The sequence below is a fragment of the Scardinius erythrophthalmus genome (assembly GCF_964197995.2).
Source record: "Scardinius erythrophthalmus genome assembly, chromosome: 1".
In the NCBI taxonomy this organism is placed as follows: domain Eukaryota; kingdom Metazoa; phylum Chordata; class Actinopteri; order Cypriniformes; family Leuciscidae; genus Scardinius; species Scardinius erythrophthalmus.
Window position 1 is genome coordinate 32,100,703 of NC_138221.1, and position 21,639 is coordinate 32,122,341.

Consider the following 21,639-nt stretch of genomic DNA (forward strand, 5'->3'; position numbering starts at 1 on the left):
ACCTAAACCAATATATCACAAACAACTGCAGCACAGTTTGAATCTCCTCCATACTGATTATAAATGTGGCGCTCAAAACTGATTACTGTCCGTCGCAGACTGGGAGGAGCAGTTGCGCGCAATTTACATAATCTTCCCGGTACTTTAGACCGAGGTGTAAATGCAGAAAGCAACCGGTCTGGGGCAAAAAAAGTTCCTGGGACAAATTGTTCTGGGTAATTTCGGTGGAAACACGGCTATATAAATACATTAGAACACTTATTGCTTAACACATTAACATTATTGCTATCAGGATATGAAGAGACTTTCAACCAGCATAACACATTTTTTTCTGGAACAAATCGCCTACCCTGCCTTTAACAATAAAAATCTACTGTGTATAAAACACAAAGACTCACTATGATACTCACTGACACACTGACAACATCTCAAGATTCTGTTTAATAGAAAAATAAAAACAGGGTTGAAAAGACATGAAAATATTTTCTTTATGGGTGAACTATTTCCTTGACAAAATGGCAAAACGTTACACACATGAAAATGTCTTATATTTGAGCTTGTCCTTTGATTCCAGCTTTCCTCAATCTGGACATTCATCAACACACACCAAACACTATTGAGGGTGAAACAGTGAACTGTGCGATCAGCACTTCATGATGACTTTCATTCACTATCTAGTGGAGATGAGGAGGTGCTGATGGAAAACAGTGATCAGATGAACCCCTCACACACACCTCTGTGTCCACATTTGTGAATAATAGTTCATATTTGTGGCTGTAACACTTTTTGCATTGTATTTCCTTCTATTTCACTTGATCATGTAAATTCATTCACTGAAGTCATTAATAATCATCACAGATAATCAGTGGTGTGGAGTTTTCATTCCCCCATTGCCCCAAACAAACAAATGGATAAAGTTTCTCATTAAAAGACTGACCAGTGTAAGAGTAGATATGAGACATGGAATTCACATCATAAAAGGAGACGAGACCCTCATCATAATCCACAAACACCCCGATCCTCTGAGGCTCCACTCTCAGAGAAAGAGGGACAGGTGAAGAGTCACAAGCCCAATAACTCTCATCACTCTGTCTCACAGTCCAGTATCCATTATCAGGACTCAGACTGAACAAGCCCTTCCTGTTACTGGATTCTCTGGCCACTCCTAAATCCCACTGAGTTTGTTCCTTCACCTGCACCTCATAGTAAAAACTCCCTGAGGAGAATCCGTCCTTCCCGAGAACACCAAGATATTCATCAAACATGTATTTTTTCCCATCCACTCCATTCAGTCCTTTCTTTCCATCTCTCACTTGTTTTCCATGATGAGACACGATGAGACGTGGATGAGCCGTATCAGCATCCAGATCCACCTTCACTGTTGAAAATATTGAAAAGTCTGCTTTACAGATGAGTAAATGATAAAATAAAGACAATTATTTATTTGTATAAGAATCATGGTAACTTTAGAACAAGATAATAAAATAAAAAAAATACTGCATTAATTGTAAACTAGATTAAAAAGTTTAAGCCAACTTTGAAGTTGGCTTGAGAAAACCTGAACAGAAAGTCTGAAGTAGTTTAAAAGGTTTGAAGTTGCTAGGGTGTTCAGGGTTTTTATCTATGTGGTTGCTAGGGCACTTGAGCTGGTTGCTGTGCGATCGATTGCTATGGGTGGTTGCTATGGTGTTCCAGGTGGTTGCTATGGGGTATTCTCGTTGGTTTCTTGGGCATTGTTACCAGGCTTTTTTTTACAGTCAAATACTGGCAATTACTGTAAAAAGTTAACTAATTTCACTTTCAGAAACCGACTGCCTTTAATTGACCAAGTGTCGTTTAAATGTATTAACTAAAATGTATAATGCACTAATAATGTGAGCAATTATTTGATTTGAGATAAATAATAAATAAAGAGATTTCCACTAGACCAGCAACTACACAATCATCGCCTGTTAAAGCAACATGCAGCATATCATCAATGTAGATCTTCTCCAGGGGCCGGCTGTGCGTAAGTTATAACCTAGTTTTGACGTAAATGGACACTAAGTAACGACTTGCGCACTTCTAAATATTTTTGCGTTGCACCATTAAACTTAGTTGATGCGTAACTCTACGTATAAACTAAATATTTACGGAAGCCTCCGATCAGGAGTAACGGATGGAATAAAATATCAGACAGACTGAACTGCATCAATAAGCTCTTAACTGACAGACTTAAATTCTTTAGACATATATGATTATGTTGACATTTACACTCGCTTACATTTTAAGAGAGAGAACATTATGTGAAAAGATTACTTTGTTAGCGGCTATCTTTAACACGAACCCATCCTAAACAGCAGGCCGCTGTGTGCATCAGTTCTAGCTACGTTCTAGGTTCTTGTTCTGCCTTACGAACAAATTGTGCAGCTGAATAAAGTTCAGAGTTAGTTACAAACTAGCTAGAAGTTAATAAGCCTCTAGTGTGGACTTTACATTCCAATTGAAGAAAGAACTTACGAACGGCTGGTGCAACCCTACCCTGGACTGAAGCACAGACTCTACTCTTCAGCACAATAGTGACCCCAAAAAAACAAAAATTTACAGTAAACTATACCTGTTTTATAACTTGCAGTTTATTACTGTTAAAATACATTTTGTGGGTGTCTTTTTATCTTACACTGTTAACCCTTTCAACTTCACTGGAAAATCCACACTACAAAGAGTAAAAGTAGCATTGACGCAGTGTTGCAGTGAGATAATTAAGAGAATATGTAAGTGATTGTTGAGCATTAGTGATGAACACCTGCTGTTAACAAGCAGAATCACTGAAAGAAAGAGGAACACTAGAACACAAAACGAGAGAAACACAAGAACTACAACTGACTTCCAGCCATTACACATTATTACACTTATTATTAACCAGTATGACTTTATTTCTGTCTCTTTTTTTCATAATGGGAATTGTATACTATCCTGGAACCCAGCATTGGTTCAGCATGTTCATCAGTTTGTGAATTCACTCACTTTTTTTCATTCAAGTGGACTATATTAGTGAATTAATGTAGGGAATAGTGAATGAGGGTATAGGGTGTGATTTGTCGACTTTGAGCGCTGTTAATTCACAGTATATTCCTGTAGGCTAGTTTCGCAAAAACTACAAATATAACCCAAAATACATTGTTTTCTACGGTATATTACTGTTTTAATGGAAAATGGTATGAGGGTGTTCAGGTTTGTTTCTAGTGTAATTCTACGTGGTTGTTCTGGTGTTGTGGGTGGTTGCTATGGTGTTCCCTGTGGTATTATGGTGTTGCTAGACAGTTGCTAGTTGTCACAGATGGTTACTATGGAGTTTTTATAGTTTTTAACATGTTTTTATAGTTTTAACACAAAGCTAGGCGATACTAACATGAGTTAGGAGTTAGCATGTTCTTAGCTTTATGCTAGCATATTTTGAGTTGTTTTTATCATGTTTTCATAATTAGTTAGTGTTTTAGCATGTTTTAACACTTAATCCCTATAAGCATGTAACTACTCACTGCTAGCATGTGTAGCATGTGTTGTAAGTTCTGCTTGTGAGTCAAAGAGCCTGAGACGTTTGATTGCATTTATGCAGTGCATTATATCAATCTCTTAAAAACATTGAATACATATATTAATACATATTTGACATGATGATTTGGGAAAATACAATTATTAAAATAAATAATTATGTCAAAGAACATGCATAGATTTTACTCACCCATGTGTTTTCTCAAATGTGGGACAGCTAAAAACAGAAATTATGAAATTATATGCTCATAACAGAATTAATCTCTAGATCAATAATGAGATCAATAATTGTAATCACCACATGAAAAGCAACAAAATCCAAGAAGACTTTATATCTTATAATAAATGTATCTTACAATAAAATATAATGAATAGTGTAGACATATGAAAGCACAGTATATTCATTAATTGTTTTGCTAAATAATTAAAAAGTAATTCATATTTTAATAAAGCTATAAACAAATTCACCTTGTGTTACAATAATCTTCTGACTTTGTAAAAGTTGATCACGTTCTAAAGAAAAATCAGAAAAATAGTGAAAAATATGTGAAAATAACATTGAAATTACATAATTTTTATAACTCTGACAAACAAATAATTTAGTTGTTTATGGGATGTGTTAACATCACACAAGTACATCTGGGACTGAATAAATATTCATTATATAAACAACTGGTAACCATTTACAGGACCCAAGATATACACAAACTAAATGAATACACATTTGTCTGTTAAGAAGATATTTTATGGCTGAAAACAGACTTTAAATAATTAATTAATAACTTATTAAAGACAGATTCACCGTGTTGTATTCGGCTCTTCTCATCCTGTAGTTGATCGTGTGCTGAAGAAAATTCAGAATAAAGACAAGAGAAAACAATTCAGACAACATGAGCATTAATAATAGGGCTGGGTATTGACACAAATTTCACAATTCGATTCGATTTCGATTCGCAAGCTTGCAATTCGATTTCGATTACGATTCGATTCGATTCAATATCGATTATTTTGGATATCAGGTTCAATACATGGCAAATTTTCTCAAGGAAAACAAATCTCTTAACTAATGCTGTTAACTATGGGAGTCAGTTAGCCTGTAGGCTTCATTAGCCTACTATAATATAGCTTAAAAATAAGGTAAAAATAAACTGATTTGTATACAAACACTTAAATTACACTTTTATTTATTTTTATAATAATAAAGTTATATGAAATATAAACATTTAAATGGTGGCTGTCATAAAAACCTGCCAGATTTATTCAAACATGCATTAAAAATTATAATGAATATGTAATATGGTGCATATATTTAGCAAAATGCTCCTCTCTAGAGTTAATTTTTCTAGCTGACTAACGAGTTTATGGTCACTGGATATGTTTTTTCTGAGGTAAATGTGACGTTACATATGTTTGCAAGCTGATTTGCGTCTTTCCACGGTTGAAATACTGATTTGAGCGATTCCAAGTCACATGATACGGATTTCGATAAGATGTAGCCTACACTATCTTTTAACACACTTTCAGATGCTCATTCATGTTTATTCCGCGCTGTAACTGGTGTTATTAAGGCGGAAGAGAATATCACGTGCGCTCCGCGCTGCTTCTCTTGAGCTGAGCTGCGCCAGAGCGATCTCACGCCACAGCGCCAAAACGGTATTTATGTTTTTGAATTGCGTAATTAAATGGACGTAATTTGAATCTGAGACTTTGTTTCATATCAATAATATCAAAGCACAAAGATTAGTGCGATTTATTGGATGGGATGCACGCAACAATGTTACATTCATTCATCAACTGAAAACAGGATGACTAATCGATTCTTGGGATTTAAGAATCAATATCGTTTCGTAAAAATGATAATCGATTAAAATCGAGAAATCGATATTTTTTACCCAGCCCTAATTAATAAGATATAATTTCTGATTGAGGAACAATAACTACAAATTGCAGGAGATATACAAGTGTGTGAATGCATAATGACTGTTTGTTAATTCTGTGGATAAAAAAACAGACTTGACATTAATACTGAATTAAATGAGTTAATAAAGACAGATTCACCGTGTTGTATTCGGCTCTTCTCATCCTGCAGTTGATCGTGTGCTGAAGAAAATTCAGAATAAAGACAAGAGAAAACAATTCAGACAACATGAGCATTAATAAGATTTAATTTCTGATTGAGGAACAATAACTACAAATTGCAGGAGATATACAAGTGTGTGAATGCATAATGACTGTATGGAAGTAAAATAATCTCAAATGTTTTTGAAACAAAAAGCCTGTTGAATTGCACTACTTGAAAAATAATAGGCATTGCATTAACCATGCTTGCATTTTAATGCATTGTATTTTTAGGGCTTGCATTTTTATGGGCTGAAATTCAGCATGGTTGAATATTTAAGCTGTGAATATTTCAATTAAAAACATTTCAAACACATTTTCATTATTAAAAATTCAATAATCCATATTCACCTTTCATATTGCACTTCCAAAATATTCAAACTGTTTAAAAATACAACCTATAATATTCAACAGGCAATTTTCGGTCCATTTTATTTCGCTTCCACAAATTCGCTTCCACAAATTCAGTGGTTCAAATTCGACAGTAAATTCAACGGAACTGCAGGAAAAGCAATAGATTATCGAGCATACTATCCATCTGCTGTTAGTCAATCCCACCAGCAGGTGGTGCAATGACGAAGACCAGCAACTGTTAGAGCAAGCCATTCATTCATTAAACTCATTTAACAGCAATGTAAGTGTATTTGTGATTATTATGACGGCGGTTGTATGTTAAATTCAGTGTCTTCACGGTTACTTTCCCTGTGTAGCCTACAATCATCTTTCTCTACCGTGAACAAGATTATACGTTAATGTTATTCCCCGATGTGGATACACAGATCCAATGTTACATTTTTGAGGTTGACATATATTTCTCTTGGTTGTTTAGTTGCCTTAACTTTATATTGTGGCGATGTGCTGCATGCAAGCTATTAGGGTTTCCCTCAAAACGTCAGGATTCCCCTGCTGGACATATAAAACGCTTAACGTAGCTTAATGGACTAATTACAGTGATATAAAAGACCAAACTCGCAGGCAAGCAGATGGACTCAGAATAACGCACAAAGTTTAATGCTGAGCGTTTCCCAGTGATAGACTGGCATAAAGTTGGCTTGACGTTGGACATTCGCACATTTAGGGACCGTCTCTAAAGTGTATACGTCTTTGGTATACACGTTTCAAACTTCAATATCATTTGAATAGAACGACTTACAGTCATAAAACCAACTGTAAAGTGTTCATGTGGTGCCAGCCATAATGCGCACCCTTTGGATTTTTGATATTTATTCAAATAAATTAAAGTTTGCTATTGAAGTTAGAAACGTGTATGCCAATGTTGTATGCAACTTTTGAGACGGTCCCTAAATGTGCGAATGTCCAAATGTCAAACCAATTTTACATTTAGGCTACATTTAGTCATTTATTTAGCAGACGCTTTTATCCAAAGCGATTTACAGTTAAACTAACAATAGGAGGACAACAATATGCAAGTACTATGACTCTTCCCAGTTTAAGCTAATGCAACGTACTACTCTCTCTCTCTCTCTCTCTCTCTCTCTCTCTCCACGTGTGTGTGTGTGGAGAGAGAGAGAGAAGAGAAAAGAAAGTGTTAATGATCAAGTGTTGATTTTATGCCAGTATATCACGAAACGCTCTGCATGAAACTTTGCGCGTTACGTTCATATTCTTAGTCCATAGTAGCCTACAGCCTACATCCCCATAAAGGTGCGAGTTTGGTCTTTCATATCACTGTATTAGTCCATAGCGTTTTGCCCCGACGGAAGGGGAATCCTTGAGTGTGAGGTATTGAGGGAAACCGATTATAATCCTGTTCATGTAGGTAGAGAAAGCTGATAACATGTAGGCTACAAAATGTAACAATGAAGTTATTGAATGAAACATAAACACAGCTTTTGTGTCTTTATCATCTTTTCCGCATATATATACTGATACGGGTAATCATTTTCATTTTATGAATGAATGGCTTGCTCTAACTGTTGCTGGTCTTCGTCAACAACACGCGCTTTTGCACCACCTGCTGGTGGGATTGACTAACAGCAGATGGATAGGATGCTCGATAATCTATTGCTTTTCCTGCAGTTCCGTTGAATTTACTGTCGAATTTGAACCACTGAATTTGTGGAAGCGAATTTGTGGAAGTGAAATAAAATGGACCGAAAATTGCCTGTTGAATATTATAGGTTGTATTTTTAAACAGTTTGAATATTTTGGAAGTGAAATATGAAAGGTGAATATGGATTATCGAATTTTTAATAATGAAAATGTGTTTGAAATGTTTTTAATTGAAATATTCACAGCTTAAATATTCAACCATGTTGAATTTCAGCCCATAAAAATGCAAGCCCTAAAAATACAATGCATTAAAATGCAAGCATGGTTAATGCAATGCCTATTATTTTTCAAGTAGTGCAATTCAACAGGCTTTTTGTTTCAATCAATTTGAGATTATTTTACTTCCATATGACTGTTTATTAAATATTCTGTGGATAAAAAAAAACAGACTTGACATTAATACTGAATTAAATGAGTTAATAAAGACAGATTCACCGTGTTGTATTCGGCTCTTCTCATTCTGAATGATCCTGTGCACATCCTGTAGTTGTTTGTGTGCTGAAGAAAATTCAGGATAAAGATATGAAGTAGAGAAAACAGTATTAAATATAAAGCTTATATATTTCCTTCCATAGTGTTTTAGACAAAGACATTTTCCTCAGTTCTTCACATCAGTGAAGATGAAGCGTGAGCCGATACCTGTCATACATGCACTGTCAACACTTTACTTTTGGGGTTATCTTTTTACATGGACTCAGTTAAACTGTATTTACATAGTATTTTCAACTTGAAAATAAAATGTTTTTTTTTTTTACTTATAAATTTAGTTTAAATAACTGAAAGTAAAGTGAACTTTTTAAGTTTTCTATACCAAAGTTCATGTTCATTTCGCTTAATTTGGCTTATTTTCGTAGTTCAGCCAAATAAATAATTATTTTATTTCAGTTGGTTTTTTATTTAAATTGTAAATGATTATTTTATTTTAAATGTTTCAGTTGACAACTTTTTTATTACACTGTAAAAAATATATATGCTGACTTAAAAATTTAAGTACAATCAACTTGGATGTTTACCTTAAATTACATTAAATTGACTTGAAATAAATTGTTGTATAACCTCTTTTTTTATTGCTTAACTTATTTTGATGAGTTATAGCAATGCAAAAAACAAGTTATCATAACTTATTGGTCATATAATTTTTTTTTACAGTGTATCATTTAAATTAATTTTTAACAGCAAATATCTGATGTCAGCCATTGAAACATATAAACTGCATATAAACTGCAAATCAATCAAATCTTTTGAATCCACAAAAAATTATTATAGTAAAGTGAACCAAATTAAACAAAAACTTTAAAACAATCAATTTAACTCTAATTTCTTTCAGATAACAGCACACATGCATGGATTAATATAATTAGCAAATAGCTTATCACTTCAACTAAACAGTTACTGGTTTAAAAAAAGCAACATGCAGACTAACATCAGTGTTTCATGATCTTCTGCTGGACTGTCCAGCGGGCACCTTGGGTCAAAAATGAAAGTCATATTGATGTCAAAGTGTCGATGTCAATTTGATGTCAAGATTTTGACCTCTGCTGATGTCATTTTGATGATATCGTCATGTAAGTGTCTGAATCCCTGATCTTATTCAGTGTCTAATGATTTGATTATAGGACTTGCTGTTTTATAATAGAAGCCATTTAATTTTACAGCATGAGAGCAATGTTGTTTATCAAATAATATACTGTAAATGATTTTAAAAACATTTAGTGCATTAACCTTTTTCCTCTTTATTACTTAGCCATCAAAAAATCAGTGTATGACTCTCAACAATGGTGACAATCAATGAAACGCTTCATGCTGCAGTGCATGCTGGGTACCACCAATCAAAACTCACCCTTATCTCCCAGCATGCATTGCGGCTTTGGAGTTGATCTGATTATCTGGATATTTTGTTTGATTGTACCCATTGTTGAGATTCATATGCTGTTTCTTGAGGTCTGTGTGTGTCTAAGTAATGCCATAGAAGAATAAATCGTTTTCTAAAAACCAAGTATATTATTTGATAAATAAAACGTTTCGGTTACTCACGTAACCTCTATGGAAGCAGATTAGTCTCAAATATAATTCACGCAAAAAACATGATTCAAAAATGCGTAGACAATTTCACATGCATGAAACCTAATTCACGTGCACACAAAAAAAATCCACGTGCGTGAAAAAAATATATATTCACAAAAAGCAATTCACATGCGCAAAATAAAATTATATACTCATAAAATACATTTCACAAATGCAAAACACAATTCGTAGATATACAACTGTGCACAAAAACCTTTGAATGTTTAAAATGTACGAGTGTATTCTTGCATTTGAATGTGCAAATCGTCTTTCACGTACGAATCGCCTTAGATATTAGCCTGGTTCTACCAGACTCTCGTACATTTCATTTGTACAGAGAGTCTGGCCTTGCTCCATTGAGGAACATTTACTTCCTTGTAGGCGGGTTCTCTGTTAAAGTTCAAAACTATTGGATCTGCCCAGAGTCACTCAGGATCTGCCATAGCCAATCGCTAACGTGTGGTCGTCCGAATGATCAGAGGATTATGTTTAGAATAAGATGTCTGTCTTTTATAAAGTTTATAAAGCGACGAGAATACTTTTTGTGCGCAAAAACAAACAAAAAAACGACTTTATTCCACTATTCATTTCCTTCTCTCTGTTCCTTGAGTCTTGATAAAGCAGCGCGTCTGTGTGTTGTACGTCACACGTAGGCTCACTATTGGCCGACGCTAGTCATGTGTGTGATCACATCAACGTCATCGTTCTCAGCCACTCCCTCTATTCGCTGATTGGTCCTACAAAAAATTTGTTTCTGGAAACCTAAGAATATACAGCAGTCCCAGACGTAGTACTGAAGGAAAATGAAATTGAGCGGAAGTACGTAGGAGGGCGGAGCCAGGCTACTTAGATATGTGTGTGTGTGTGTTTTTGAGACTTTGCTGGCAGCATAACACTTGTAACACAGAGCAGTCGTACTCTTTAGCCAATCAGATTTAAACTTATCAATCGACCAATCAGTATCACGTGAGGGCGGGCCTACCTACATGTTACGTCATCAGCTTTCGACCAGTTCATGGCTGAGCAGAGGTAAGTGCAGTTAATCGTTCATTTCTGTGTTAACTGAAGTTAAAGAAGTTTGAGATCAGTTGAAGCAATAGTTTATTAACTGCTGTTTAGTCCACCTGTGAATATAAACATTTATTTTTAGTATTGATGGATTTTCATGTCCTGTCCACCACACATTCAACCTATGATAATGTATGTAATGACGTGCATATATAGGAGACATGTTTTGATATGCAGATATATTATGTAGTTTTATTGTTTCAGATTTCCAAGACAGATGATGTATGAAGTTGCAGACAACCAGTACTGTGATCTTACCATTTCTACTGTAATTCTTTGAAAACAGTCATGTTGCAAGCCATCCATTTTGACAGTTGTTTCAACAAGTGGCTGAAAGTGATGCAGTTACTGTATTAATTTGTCTTCTGCGGACTATATGTACACGCTTTAGGAATAAAGCCTTGCTATGCATGCATTATTAAATGTTCTTGTTAGAATTAAAAGATTCAGACATAGTTCAATTTGATGTACACGTTTTATTAATTTGAAAGTTTCTGAATCCTTTGGGAATAAAATATATAAAATGACTTGATCATGATTAATGTTCCTGTTACATATGAAGATCATGAACTGACACTCTAAACTGTGAAGCACAATATTCAGTACAGAGAAATATATGTCTCTTCAGGAGTTGTGAGATCCAGTCAGAGTCTACTTTGCTTTTAGAGTATATAAATATAAGTGCAATACATCAAGTGAAAAGTGAAAAAATGAATTGTGTTCAGTCCGGTCATCAGTAGACCTCTCTGTTAGGACATATAAGATTTTGTCCTGATATTTAAAGTACTAAAACCCTATAGTACAAGAGGTGCAGACAGAGGACGTGGGAGATTAAGTGATGGTATTTGAATATAGTTTACTGAGTAATCTTAGTAGCATAATCTTAATTGCCTCTCTATGAGAATATACCTTTGTCTCATCATCATAAAATCAGATTTGCCTGTTTTACTAGGCAAAGTAAAATTAATGCTTCACAATATTGTCCTGAGACCTTAAGATGACAATAAAAAAACCTTATTTAAAAACCTTGCGATGACAATACAACACAAAACATAAGGAAATGCATGTTGAATATATTACTAACACTCTACAATAAGGTACAATAACTTAGTTAACATTAGTTCATGTATTAAATAACCATGAGCAATACATTTGTTGCTGTGTTTGTTAATCTTTATTAACGTTAGTTAAAAATACAGCTGTTCATTGTTAGTTTACAGTGCATTTACTGTTACTTTATGTTAACAAGATTTTAATGAAGTATTAGTAAATGTTAACATTAACAAAAAATAATAAAGGCTGTTCACGTGCAGTTCATTATTAGTTCATGTTAACTAATGAAACGTTTTAATAAAGTGTTACCAATTAAGACATAAATACAAAAAAAAAAGTATAAAAGAGAATTAAGAAACAACATGAATTAAGATGTTCGTGACTGCTATCCAGATGTCACACCAAAGGATAAAATGATAAAATGCAGGGAAACAAGTGTTAATAATAATTTAACATCATACACAAATGGCAAACCGACAGTGCTCATTAAAATAGGTCTATTCACTATTTAAAGAACAATCTCGATGGGTATTGACCACAGATGATTGTTTTGCAATCATTAGCGTGATTGTAGCTGTGAGAGCTGTCTGTACCTTCAGCTAAAATACAACAAAACAAGCATCATTCTTCTTCATTTTTGACACGATATGGGACATCTGATTACAACAACACTTGCTTACATCAGTTAATAGTTCATAAACTATTGCTTCAACTGATCTCAAACTTCTTTAACTTCAGTTAACACAGAAATGAACGATTAACTGCACTTACCTCTGCTCAGCCATGAACTGGTCGAAAGCTGATGACGTAACATGTAGGTAGGCCCGCCCTCACGTGATACTGATTGGTCGATTGATAAGCTTAAATCTGATTGGCTAAAGAGTACGACTTCTCTGTGTTACAAGTGTTATGCTGCCAGGAAAGTCTCAAAAACACACACACATATCTAAGGCGATTCGTACGTGAAAGACGATTTGCACATTCAAATGCAAGAATACACTCGTACATTTTAAACATTCAAAGGTTTTTGTGCACAGCTGTATATCTACGAATTGTGTTTTGCATTTGTGAAATGTATTTTATGAGTATATAATTTTATTTTGCGCATGTGAATTGCTTTTTGTGAATATATATTTTTTTTTCACGCACGTGGATTTTTTTTGTGTGCACGTGAATTAGGTTTCATGCATGTGAAATTGTCTACGCATTTGTGAATCATGTTTTTTGCGTGAATTATATTTGAGACTAATCTGCTTCCATAAACCTCTGTTCTCTCTAGAAGAGGGAACGAGTATTGCGTAGTTGCTACGCTACGGGAAAGCCTTACTTTCTCGAGATACTGAAGCCAAAAATTATCCTTAATTTTTATAATCTTGTCAACGCAGTGCGGCAGCCTGCAGACCTAGGGCAAGCTTACTAGCGTGCCCATTGGCTGCCCTGCGGCAACTGCAGCAGCCTACCGCTGAGCCCTTGGCGTGACGTCACGACCAATGAGCGCGCTTGGCGCGCTTAATGCGTCACAGCCCGCGAAAAGGGGTGTGGCTTAGCGTATATAAACAGGGCTCGGAGGCTGCTTCTCTGGTTTCTGTCGCATGAAGCGAAATGAGCTCGTGGCGCGAGCACGGCGGGCTACGCAATACTCGTTCCCTCTTCTAGAGAGAACAGAGGTTACGTGAGTAACCAAAACGTTCGCTTACGAGAGGTTCTCTCGTATTGCGTAGTTGCTACGCTACGGGAACGCCCTTGTCAACGCCGTGCGCGCCCAGCATCCACTGAATGAGTTCCAGGGAGAGCCCGGGGAACGTGATAGCAGAGAGCCGGGCGGCCCGAAGAGGGCTAGCGCCGTACATAAGCACACTAGGGGGTTAGGAGCGGCACAGCCGGTCCGAACTGACAATTCCCTGTATAGTGCAGCTCAACCAGTAGAGCTAAATCACACAACGTAGCCCGCGCACAGATAGTGGGCTGGCATACGTGAGACTTAGACTGATAACACTTTCGCCTGCAAGGCGGGAACATCCAGGTTGTAAAACCTAACAAATGTGGAGGGGGAGGCCCAGCCTGCCGCTGCACAAATGTCATGAATGGGAATCCCGCTGGACCACGCCCACGACGAGGCCATGCCTCTGGTGGAGTGAGCTCGAATGCCCAATGGGCACTGCAGGTCTTTAGACGCATAAGCAGCAGCAATAGCGTCCATCTGAATATCCATCTGGACAGGCTGTGTTTCGAGGCGGCGAGACCCTTGGTGCGCCCACCAAACGAAACAAAGAGCTGTTCCGAGCGCCTGAAAGCGGCGGACCGTGAAATGTAGTTTCTCAACGCCCTGACCGGGCAAAGGAGATTACTATCGGCCTCGCTGCCGTGCGCTGGCAGGGCTGAGAGGGAAATGACCTGTGCTCTGAAGGGAGTGCCCAAAATTTTGGGAACGTACCCATGCCTCGGTCTGAGAATGACTTTGGAGTCATTAGGTCCGAACTCGAGGCACGCGGCGTTAACAGATAACGCGTGAAGGTCTCCCACTCGTTTGACTGAAGACAGTGCTATCAGAAAAACGGTTTTGAGCGTGAGGTATTTCATATCCACAGTTTCCAAGGGTTCGAAGGGATGCGCTCTCAGGGCCTCCAAGACCAGAGAAAGATCCCACATAGGAACCGAGGGGGGTCGCGGGGGGTTCATCCTCCTGGCTCCCCTAAGGAAGCGGATGACGAACTCGTTCCTTCCTAATGCGCGGCCCCGCTCTGAAACAGAGAGCGCTGAAATGGCCGCAACATAGACTTTGAGCGTGGAGGGGGACCTGCCCGCGTCCAGTAGCTCTTGAAGGAAACACAGTATTCGCGATACCCCACATGTCTGTGGATCGAGCCCCTTAGCAGTGCACCATCTGTTAAACACTGACCATTTCGACATGTAGAGCCGCCTTGTAGAGGGGGCTCTAGATTGTATGATCGTGTTCATGACCCCGTCTGGCAGATCAGCGTGTAATCGTTGAGGCTCCACGCATGCAGAGACCAGCGCCCTGGATGGGGATGCCATATCGAGCCGCGGGCTTGAGAGAGAAGGTCTCTCTTCACCGGTATCGGCCAGGGGGCTGAGTCTGCCAGCTGCATTAGATCCGGGAACCAAGCTTGGTTCTCCCAGCATGGGGCTATGAGGAGCACTGAGTGGCGCGCTTCCCTGATTCTCTCGATGACCTGAGGCAGCAGAGAGACCGGGGGGAAAGCGTACAACGGGCCGCTGGGCCAGGTCTGGGCCAGCGCGTCCTCGTTCTTCGAGAAGAACTCTGGGCAATGAGCGTTGTCTTTTGACGCAAAAAGGTCGACTTTCGCTTTGCCGAAACGGCGCCACAGTGACTGGACTGTTTGGGGGTGTAGAGACCACTCCCCAGGGGGAACGTTGTCCCTGGACAGTCTGTCGGGGCCCTCGTTCAGGTGGCCAGGCACATGCGCGGCTCTCAGCGAGCGCAGAGAGTGCTGAGCCCACACAAGGAGGCGTTCCGCCAGGGTGCAGAGCGTCTTTGATCTGACACCGCCCTGGCGATTCACATAGGCCACTACCGATGTATTTTCCTTGCGGACTAGAACATGGTGACCGTGGAGGAATGGGAGGAAGTGTTTGAGCGCTTTCTCGACCGCGAGCATCTCTAGACAGTTTATGTGTAGGAGATTCTCCTGGTCTGACCAGCGGCCATAGACCGGTCTGCCTTCGAAGAGCGCTCCCCAACCTAAGTTGGAAGCATCTGTCGAGACAACTTTCCGGTGTGAAATCACTCCCATAGTCACTCCCGTGAGATACCATTCGGCTGCCAGCCAGGGCTGCAGGGCTGGAATGCAGCCCTGATTCACTCTGACTCGCAAGCCGCCAGCCGCCCAGGCTCGGTGGGGCACGCGCGCTTTCAGCCAGCGTTGAAGCGGGCGCATGCGCAGTAGGCCCAGCTGGAGCGCTGCTGCAGCTGAGGCCATATGCCCCAAGATACGCTGGAATGTCCTCAGCGGAACCCGGCTGCCTATTTGGAGGGATGCGGCGAGGAGGCGGATGCGGCGCGCGCGCTGCTCCGACAGTCTGGCCGTCATAGCCACCGAGTCCAGTTCTATTCCAAGAAAGGAAATTGACTGACGGGGCGATAGCGAGCTCTTGGTCCAGTTGACCGAGAGACCCAGCTCCTCCTGATGGCTGAGAAGCGCTGTTCTGTGAGACACAAGTTCCGTCTCTGACTGCGCTAGAATAAGCCAATCGTCCAGATAATTCAGTATTCGCATTCCCTGTTTTCTCAGGGGAGCGAGGGCCGTGTCCATGCATTTCGTAAATGTATGGGGTGCCAAAGACAGGCCGAACGGCAGGACTGTGTACTGATATACTCGACCGTTGAAGGCGAATCTCAAGAATGGCCTGTGACGGGGAGTTATCTGGATCTGAATGTACGCGTCTTTTAGATCGAGAGAGATAAACCAGTCTCCTGAGCGAATCTGCGCGAGGATTTTTCTGGTTGTGATCATTTTGAACGGCCGTCTCATGAGGGCTTTGTTCAGATGTCTCAGATCTAAAATAGGTCTTAACGCTCCGTCCTTCTTGGGTACGAGGAAGTAGCGGCTGTAAAAGCCCGACTCGCTCAGAGAAGGATGAACCTGTTCTATAGCCCCTTTGCGCAGCAGCTTCGCTATTTCTGCTTGAAGCAGGTGCGCAGCTTCTGAACTCACTCTCGTCTCCGTCTGTGCTGTAAAGCGCGGAGGGCGACGAGCGAATTTAAGCGAATAACCGTGTTTTATAGTATTCAGCACCCATTCTGACGCGCCCTGAATCACTTCCCATGCTTCCGCATGCATAGCTAGGGGTCGAATGGTCTCTGGGTTCAGATCGCCGCGCTGCGCGGGATGGGGAACCTGTATCAGAGAGGATGGAGCGGCGCGCGCGCCGCTGGTGCTCGAACACGGGGGCTGGTAAACAGTATTGGCCGACTGTACAGCGCTCAGTAGCTCGGTCCCATCGGATGGAGCGTGATTTGCTGTCAAACATCCCAGGCGCGAGAGCGGCGTGGGGATTATAATGTCTAAAAGTGAGTGCGCGTGCTCGTGAGCGGGCGCAGAGTTTACACTTATGACACGGCCAGTGTTTGGGAGCTTTAGAGGGCCTGTGACCCAAGGTAACTGACTGGCAGAGCGAGCAACGGGTAGGTGTGAGCACAAGGTTGTGGGCACATTTTCTACACCTAATACTCGAGCGGCTTGCGTCCGCTTCATGAGAGAGCGCTCTGTGCGCGTTACCATGGGGACCCTGTTTGTGTGAAGCAGTGAGCACATGGGAGTGGGCACATTTTCTACACTTATAACACTCTCGGCCTGAGCCGTTGTTGCCTGGGGTAACCGAGTGGCAGAGCGAGTTACGGGTAGATGTGAGCACAGAGTTGTGGGCACATTTACTACACTTAGTACTCGAGCGGTGTGTGACCGCTTTATGAGAGAGCGCTCTGAACGCGTTACCATGGGGACCGTGTTTGTGTGAAGCAGTGAGCACGTGGGAGTGGGCACATTTTCTACACTTACAACACCTTCGGCCGGAGCCGGAAAACCCGAATTTACACTCTTTCTGAGATTTATTTGGGCCGCCGTAAAAACGGCGTTTGTGTGAAGGCGAGCGAGTGGTGTTACTGGCTCGTTGGCTGCGGTGTAAGCTGCTGCAGTAGCCTGTACTGAGGGGACTGACAGAGCTGGGCGTTTCGATGGCGGTCCGGCCGCAGCGGGACTCAGCCATCTTTTCCTCCCTGCGGGTGCTAGGAGGACTTCGCGGGCTCAGACTTCAGCGTTATCTTGGGACGTGGACCCCGGGGGGGGGGGGCGGCAGTCTGTGACGGCTGGTCGAGCGCGACCTAGGGCGGCCGCCCTGGCGTCGCTGCGAAGCAGTTGGTGGTCGAGACGAGCGCTGTGTGGAGCTGCGCGCAGGAGGCTGAGCTTGAGAGTGGCCTGCGGCTGGGCTCGAGCGGCGGGGCAGGAAGAGATTCATAGCCTGCGACGCCTTCTGTACTTCAGAGAAGCGGTCCACAATCCCGCTGACCGCAGGGCCGAAGAGGCCAGTGGGCAAGAGCGGGGCGTTGAGGAAAACAGCGCGTTCTGACTCACTCATATCCGCCAGCGTCAACCATAAGTGTCTGTCGATGACGGTGAGCGCGGCCATAGATCTGCCGATTGCTTGTGCAGCGGTCTTGGTAGCACGGAGCGAAAGGTCCGTTGCGCTGTGCAGATCTGTTAAGGCTGTGTGATCCGAGCCCTTCTCGTCCAATTCGTGGAGGAGGTCGGCTTGCAGGATCTGAAGAACAGCCATCGAGTGCAGGGCGGAAGCAGCTTGGCCGGAGGCGGCGAATGCGCGGCCGGCGAGAGCTGATGTGGTCCTGCAGGCTTTGGACGGCAGGGCAGACTTTGAGCGCCATCTAGCAGACGGCGGGCAAAGGTGCGTTGCCACCGCTTCCTCAATGGAAGGGATGCCGGTATAGCCTTTCTCGGCGGCCCCGTCCACCTGGGAGAGAGCCGAGGAGACAGACGAGCGGAGTCTAGCGGAGAAGGGCGCGCTCCACGACTTCGATAGCTCCGCGTGGAGCTCAGGCAGGAAGGGTGCTGACCTAGAGGCTGGCGCTTGGCGGCGGCTAGGCAGAAAACACCCGTCGAGTCGGTTCGGCGCGGGCTCCTTGGGTGGGGACCAGTCTACTCCCAGTCGGTCGACCGCTTTGGTGAGGAGGCGGATAAGCTCCGCGTCGACACTGGAGCGGGACCTGCCAGACTCAGGAGTCGAGGAGGCGGAGCGGTGAGAGGCCGACCACTCCTCGCTGTCCGAAGCAAGCAGAGAGCAGCTGTCAGCAGCGTCATCTGCTTCATCCCCTGAGGCGACGGCAGTGCGGGCAGTGGCCGGCCGCTGCGCGTCGGTGAAGGGCGGGGGAGAAGGAGAGAGCGAGGCTCGCGGGAGGGGCTCCGGCGAGCGCTCAGCTATAACCACCGGCTCGGGAGGCCTTTGAGAGCGGCGTTTCTTCTTTCGCGGCCCTGAAGAGGCAGCCGGGGAAGGTGGAGGATCATCAAACATGGCGAGTCGAGCCCGCAGGGTCGACATCGGCAAGTCCTCACACTGTTCGCAGCCGCCCGTGGAGAGGGCGCGGGCTGCGTGGTCGAAGCCCAGGCAGAGAGCGCAAACCACGTGGCGGTCTCCGTCGCTGAGCGAGGCTCTGCACGAGCCACAGGATGAGCGAGGCATTTGCAACAACGCCTCGCGCTCTTTTAGATGCAGAGTGTGTCGCGGGGCGAACACACAAACACATACAACACAGAGCGGTAAAAGGATATATTCGCCGGATAGCGAAGCAGGCAGGGAAGGCTGAAGGAGGCGAAGGCGCCGGCGTCCTCAGGCTGAGATCCTCGGCGTGCTGGTCGCTTGCTTCGACGGCGGCTTCCTCAGAGAGCAGCGATGCGAAGAGCTTCGCTGAAAAGACAGAAATCAGAGAAGCAGCCTCCGAGCCCTGTTTATATACGCTAAGCCACACCCCTTTTCGCGGGCTGTGACGCATTAAGCGCGCCAAGCACGCTCATTGGTCGTGACGTCAGGCCAAGGGCTCAGCGGTAGGCTGCTGCAGTTGCCGCAGGGCAGCCGCAGGGCACGCTAGTAAGCTTGCCCTAGGTCTGCAGGCTGGCGCACTGCGTTGACAAGATTATAAAAATTAAGGATAATTTTTGGCTTCAGTATCTCGAGAAAGAAAGGCTTTCCCATAGCGTAGCAACTACGCAATACGAGAGAACCTCTCGTAAGAGAACTGCTAGATATGCCGTAGAGTCAAATGACTTCTATTATGAATAAAACAGTTTTAAAACCACAAGTCCTATATAATCAAAACATTAGACACTAAAAAAGATCAGGGATTCAGGCAACTACATGATGATCAACGTCATCATCATCAATAATCAGCCAACATCACCTAATCTCATTTTCTCATGGCTTTTTTAGCTACAACAATTGTTTTATAAACATATATTTATAACAGCCAGAGAAAATGGTATATTACAGAGTCAAGCGTCAAGAGCACAACTAAAGCAAACGCTAACCACCATCATGGTGACTTTAAAATGCAAAATATGATTTCATTAAACCGTAAATTAAATAAAGTAAATCTGGTTAGTTTTAAGTGAAGCTGGTAATAAGTGTATGGCCATGCATTTCACCTTTTTGTTTGGTTTATTCCAACCAAAATTCAACGACTGCCCATCGTTGGAGCTTGACCTCAAACAAACATCAGATTTAGACATCAACCCGACTTTCATTTTCAACCAACGTCTGACTGACGCTGTAGTCTATATCCTGTGCCTGCTGGGATCAATATCATGACATCTTGACGTCAAATAAATGTTGAATTGACATCAAAATAACACCAAAATGACAGTAGAGGTCAAAATCTTGACATCAAATTGACATCGACACTTTGACGTCAATATGACTTTAATTTTTGACCTATTTCGTGACGTAATTTTGACATCAATGTTGAAGTCATATTGATGTTAAATTGAAGTCAAGGTGCCCGCTGGCGCTGGGTGAAGCACAGGCTCTACACAGTAAATTCACCAGTGTTAAATTAACACTGCTCAGAGCACATATGGTCCCACTCTACATGGTGTTAAAGTAACACTGAAGCAGTGTTAAAGTTAATGAGACAATTAAGTGATTAATTGAGTGATGATTGAGCATTATTGAAGACACCTGATGTTAACAAGCAGAATCACTGAAGGAGAAAATCTCAAATTGTAAGCCACCATTATGGTTATTGGTGTTTGCTTTAGTTGGGCTCTTGACCCTTAAATTATTAACTTTAATTTTTGTTTGGCTGCTGTATCTAACTTACAACTGCCAGATGAACAAAGAAAAAAAGTGATCTGATGGTGTTGGTTATGTTATGAAAATCATCATTTGAACTTTATGTTTTTGATTTATGTTGTTGATTACAGCATAATTGTGATTCTGCATAAATATCCAGAATTTTAGATATAATATAAAAGATTTCTTAAAAGTTTTTTTTTTAAAAGAAAATCTTTATTTTAGGCACACACAGACATAAAGATTCAGTCTATGCATCTCAACAATGGTGACAATTCAGATCATAATTTATTCATACCGCAATGCATGATGGGAGCCATTAATGAGTTGTAATTGGTGGCAGCCACTGCAACATGCTTTATTATTGTCACCATTGTTGAGATGCACAGGCTGATTATTGATGTCTGTGTTTCTAAATAAATATATTTGAAAGTGTTTTGATCAGAACAATGTTTTTTGAATATATTGGATTATAAGAAATTTGTTGATAATCATATGCTGTAGAATCACAAAGCTGTTGCTAACAAGTTATACCAAAATCTCAATAAGTTTAATTTTTCAGATCAAAGCATGATTATGTCAAAACATAACCAACACTATCAGATCACACTTTTCCTTTGTTCATTTGACTGCTATAAATTAACAACAGCAGACAAACAAAGTCTAAAGTTAATAATATACAGTAAGGGTCAAGAGCCCAACTAAAGCAAACACCCATCACCATAATGGTGGTGTCGTAGAAATTTTAAACTGTATATTAAACTAACCATGTTTCTAACATCTAACCATATTTAACATCTAACCTTCTCTTTTCAGGCCTAACATGATAACACTTTGAAACACAATGTACTAAAACGTTTTGTCCTGTGTTTTTGGATGTTGTATTCATAC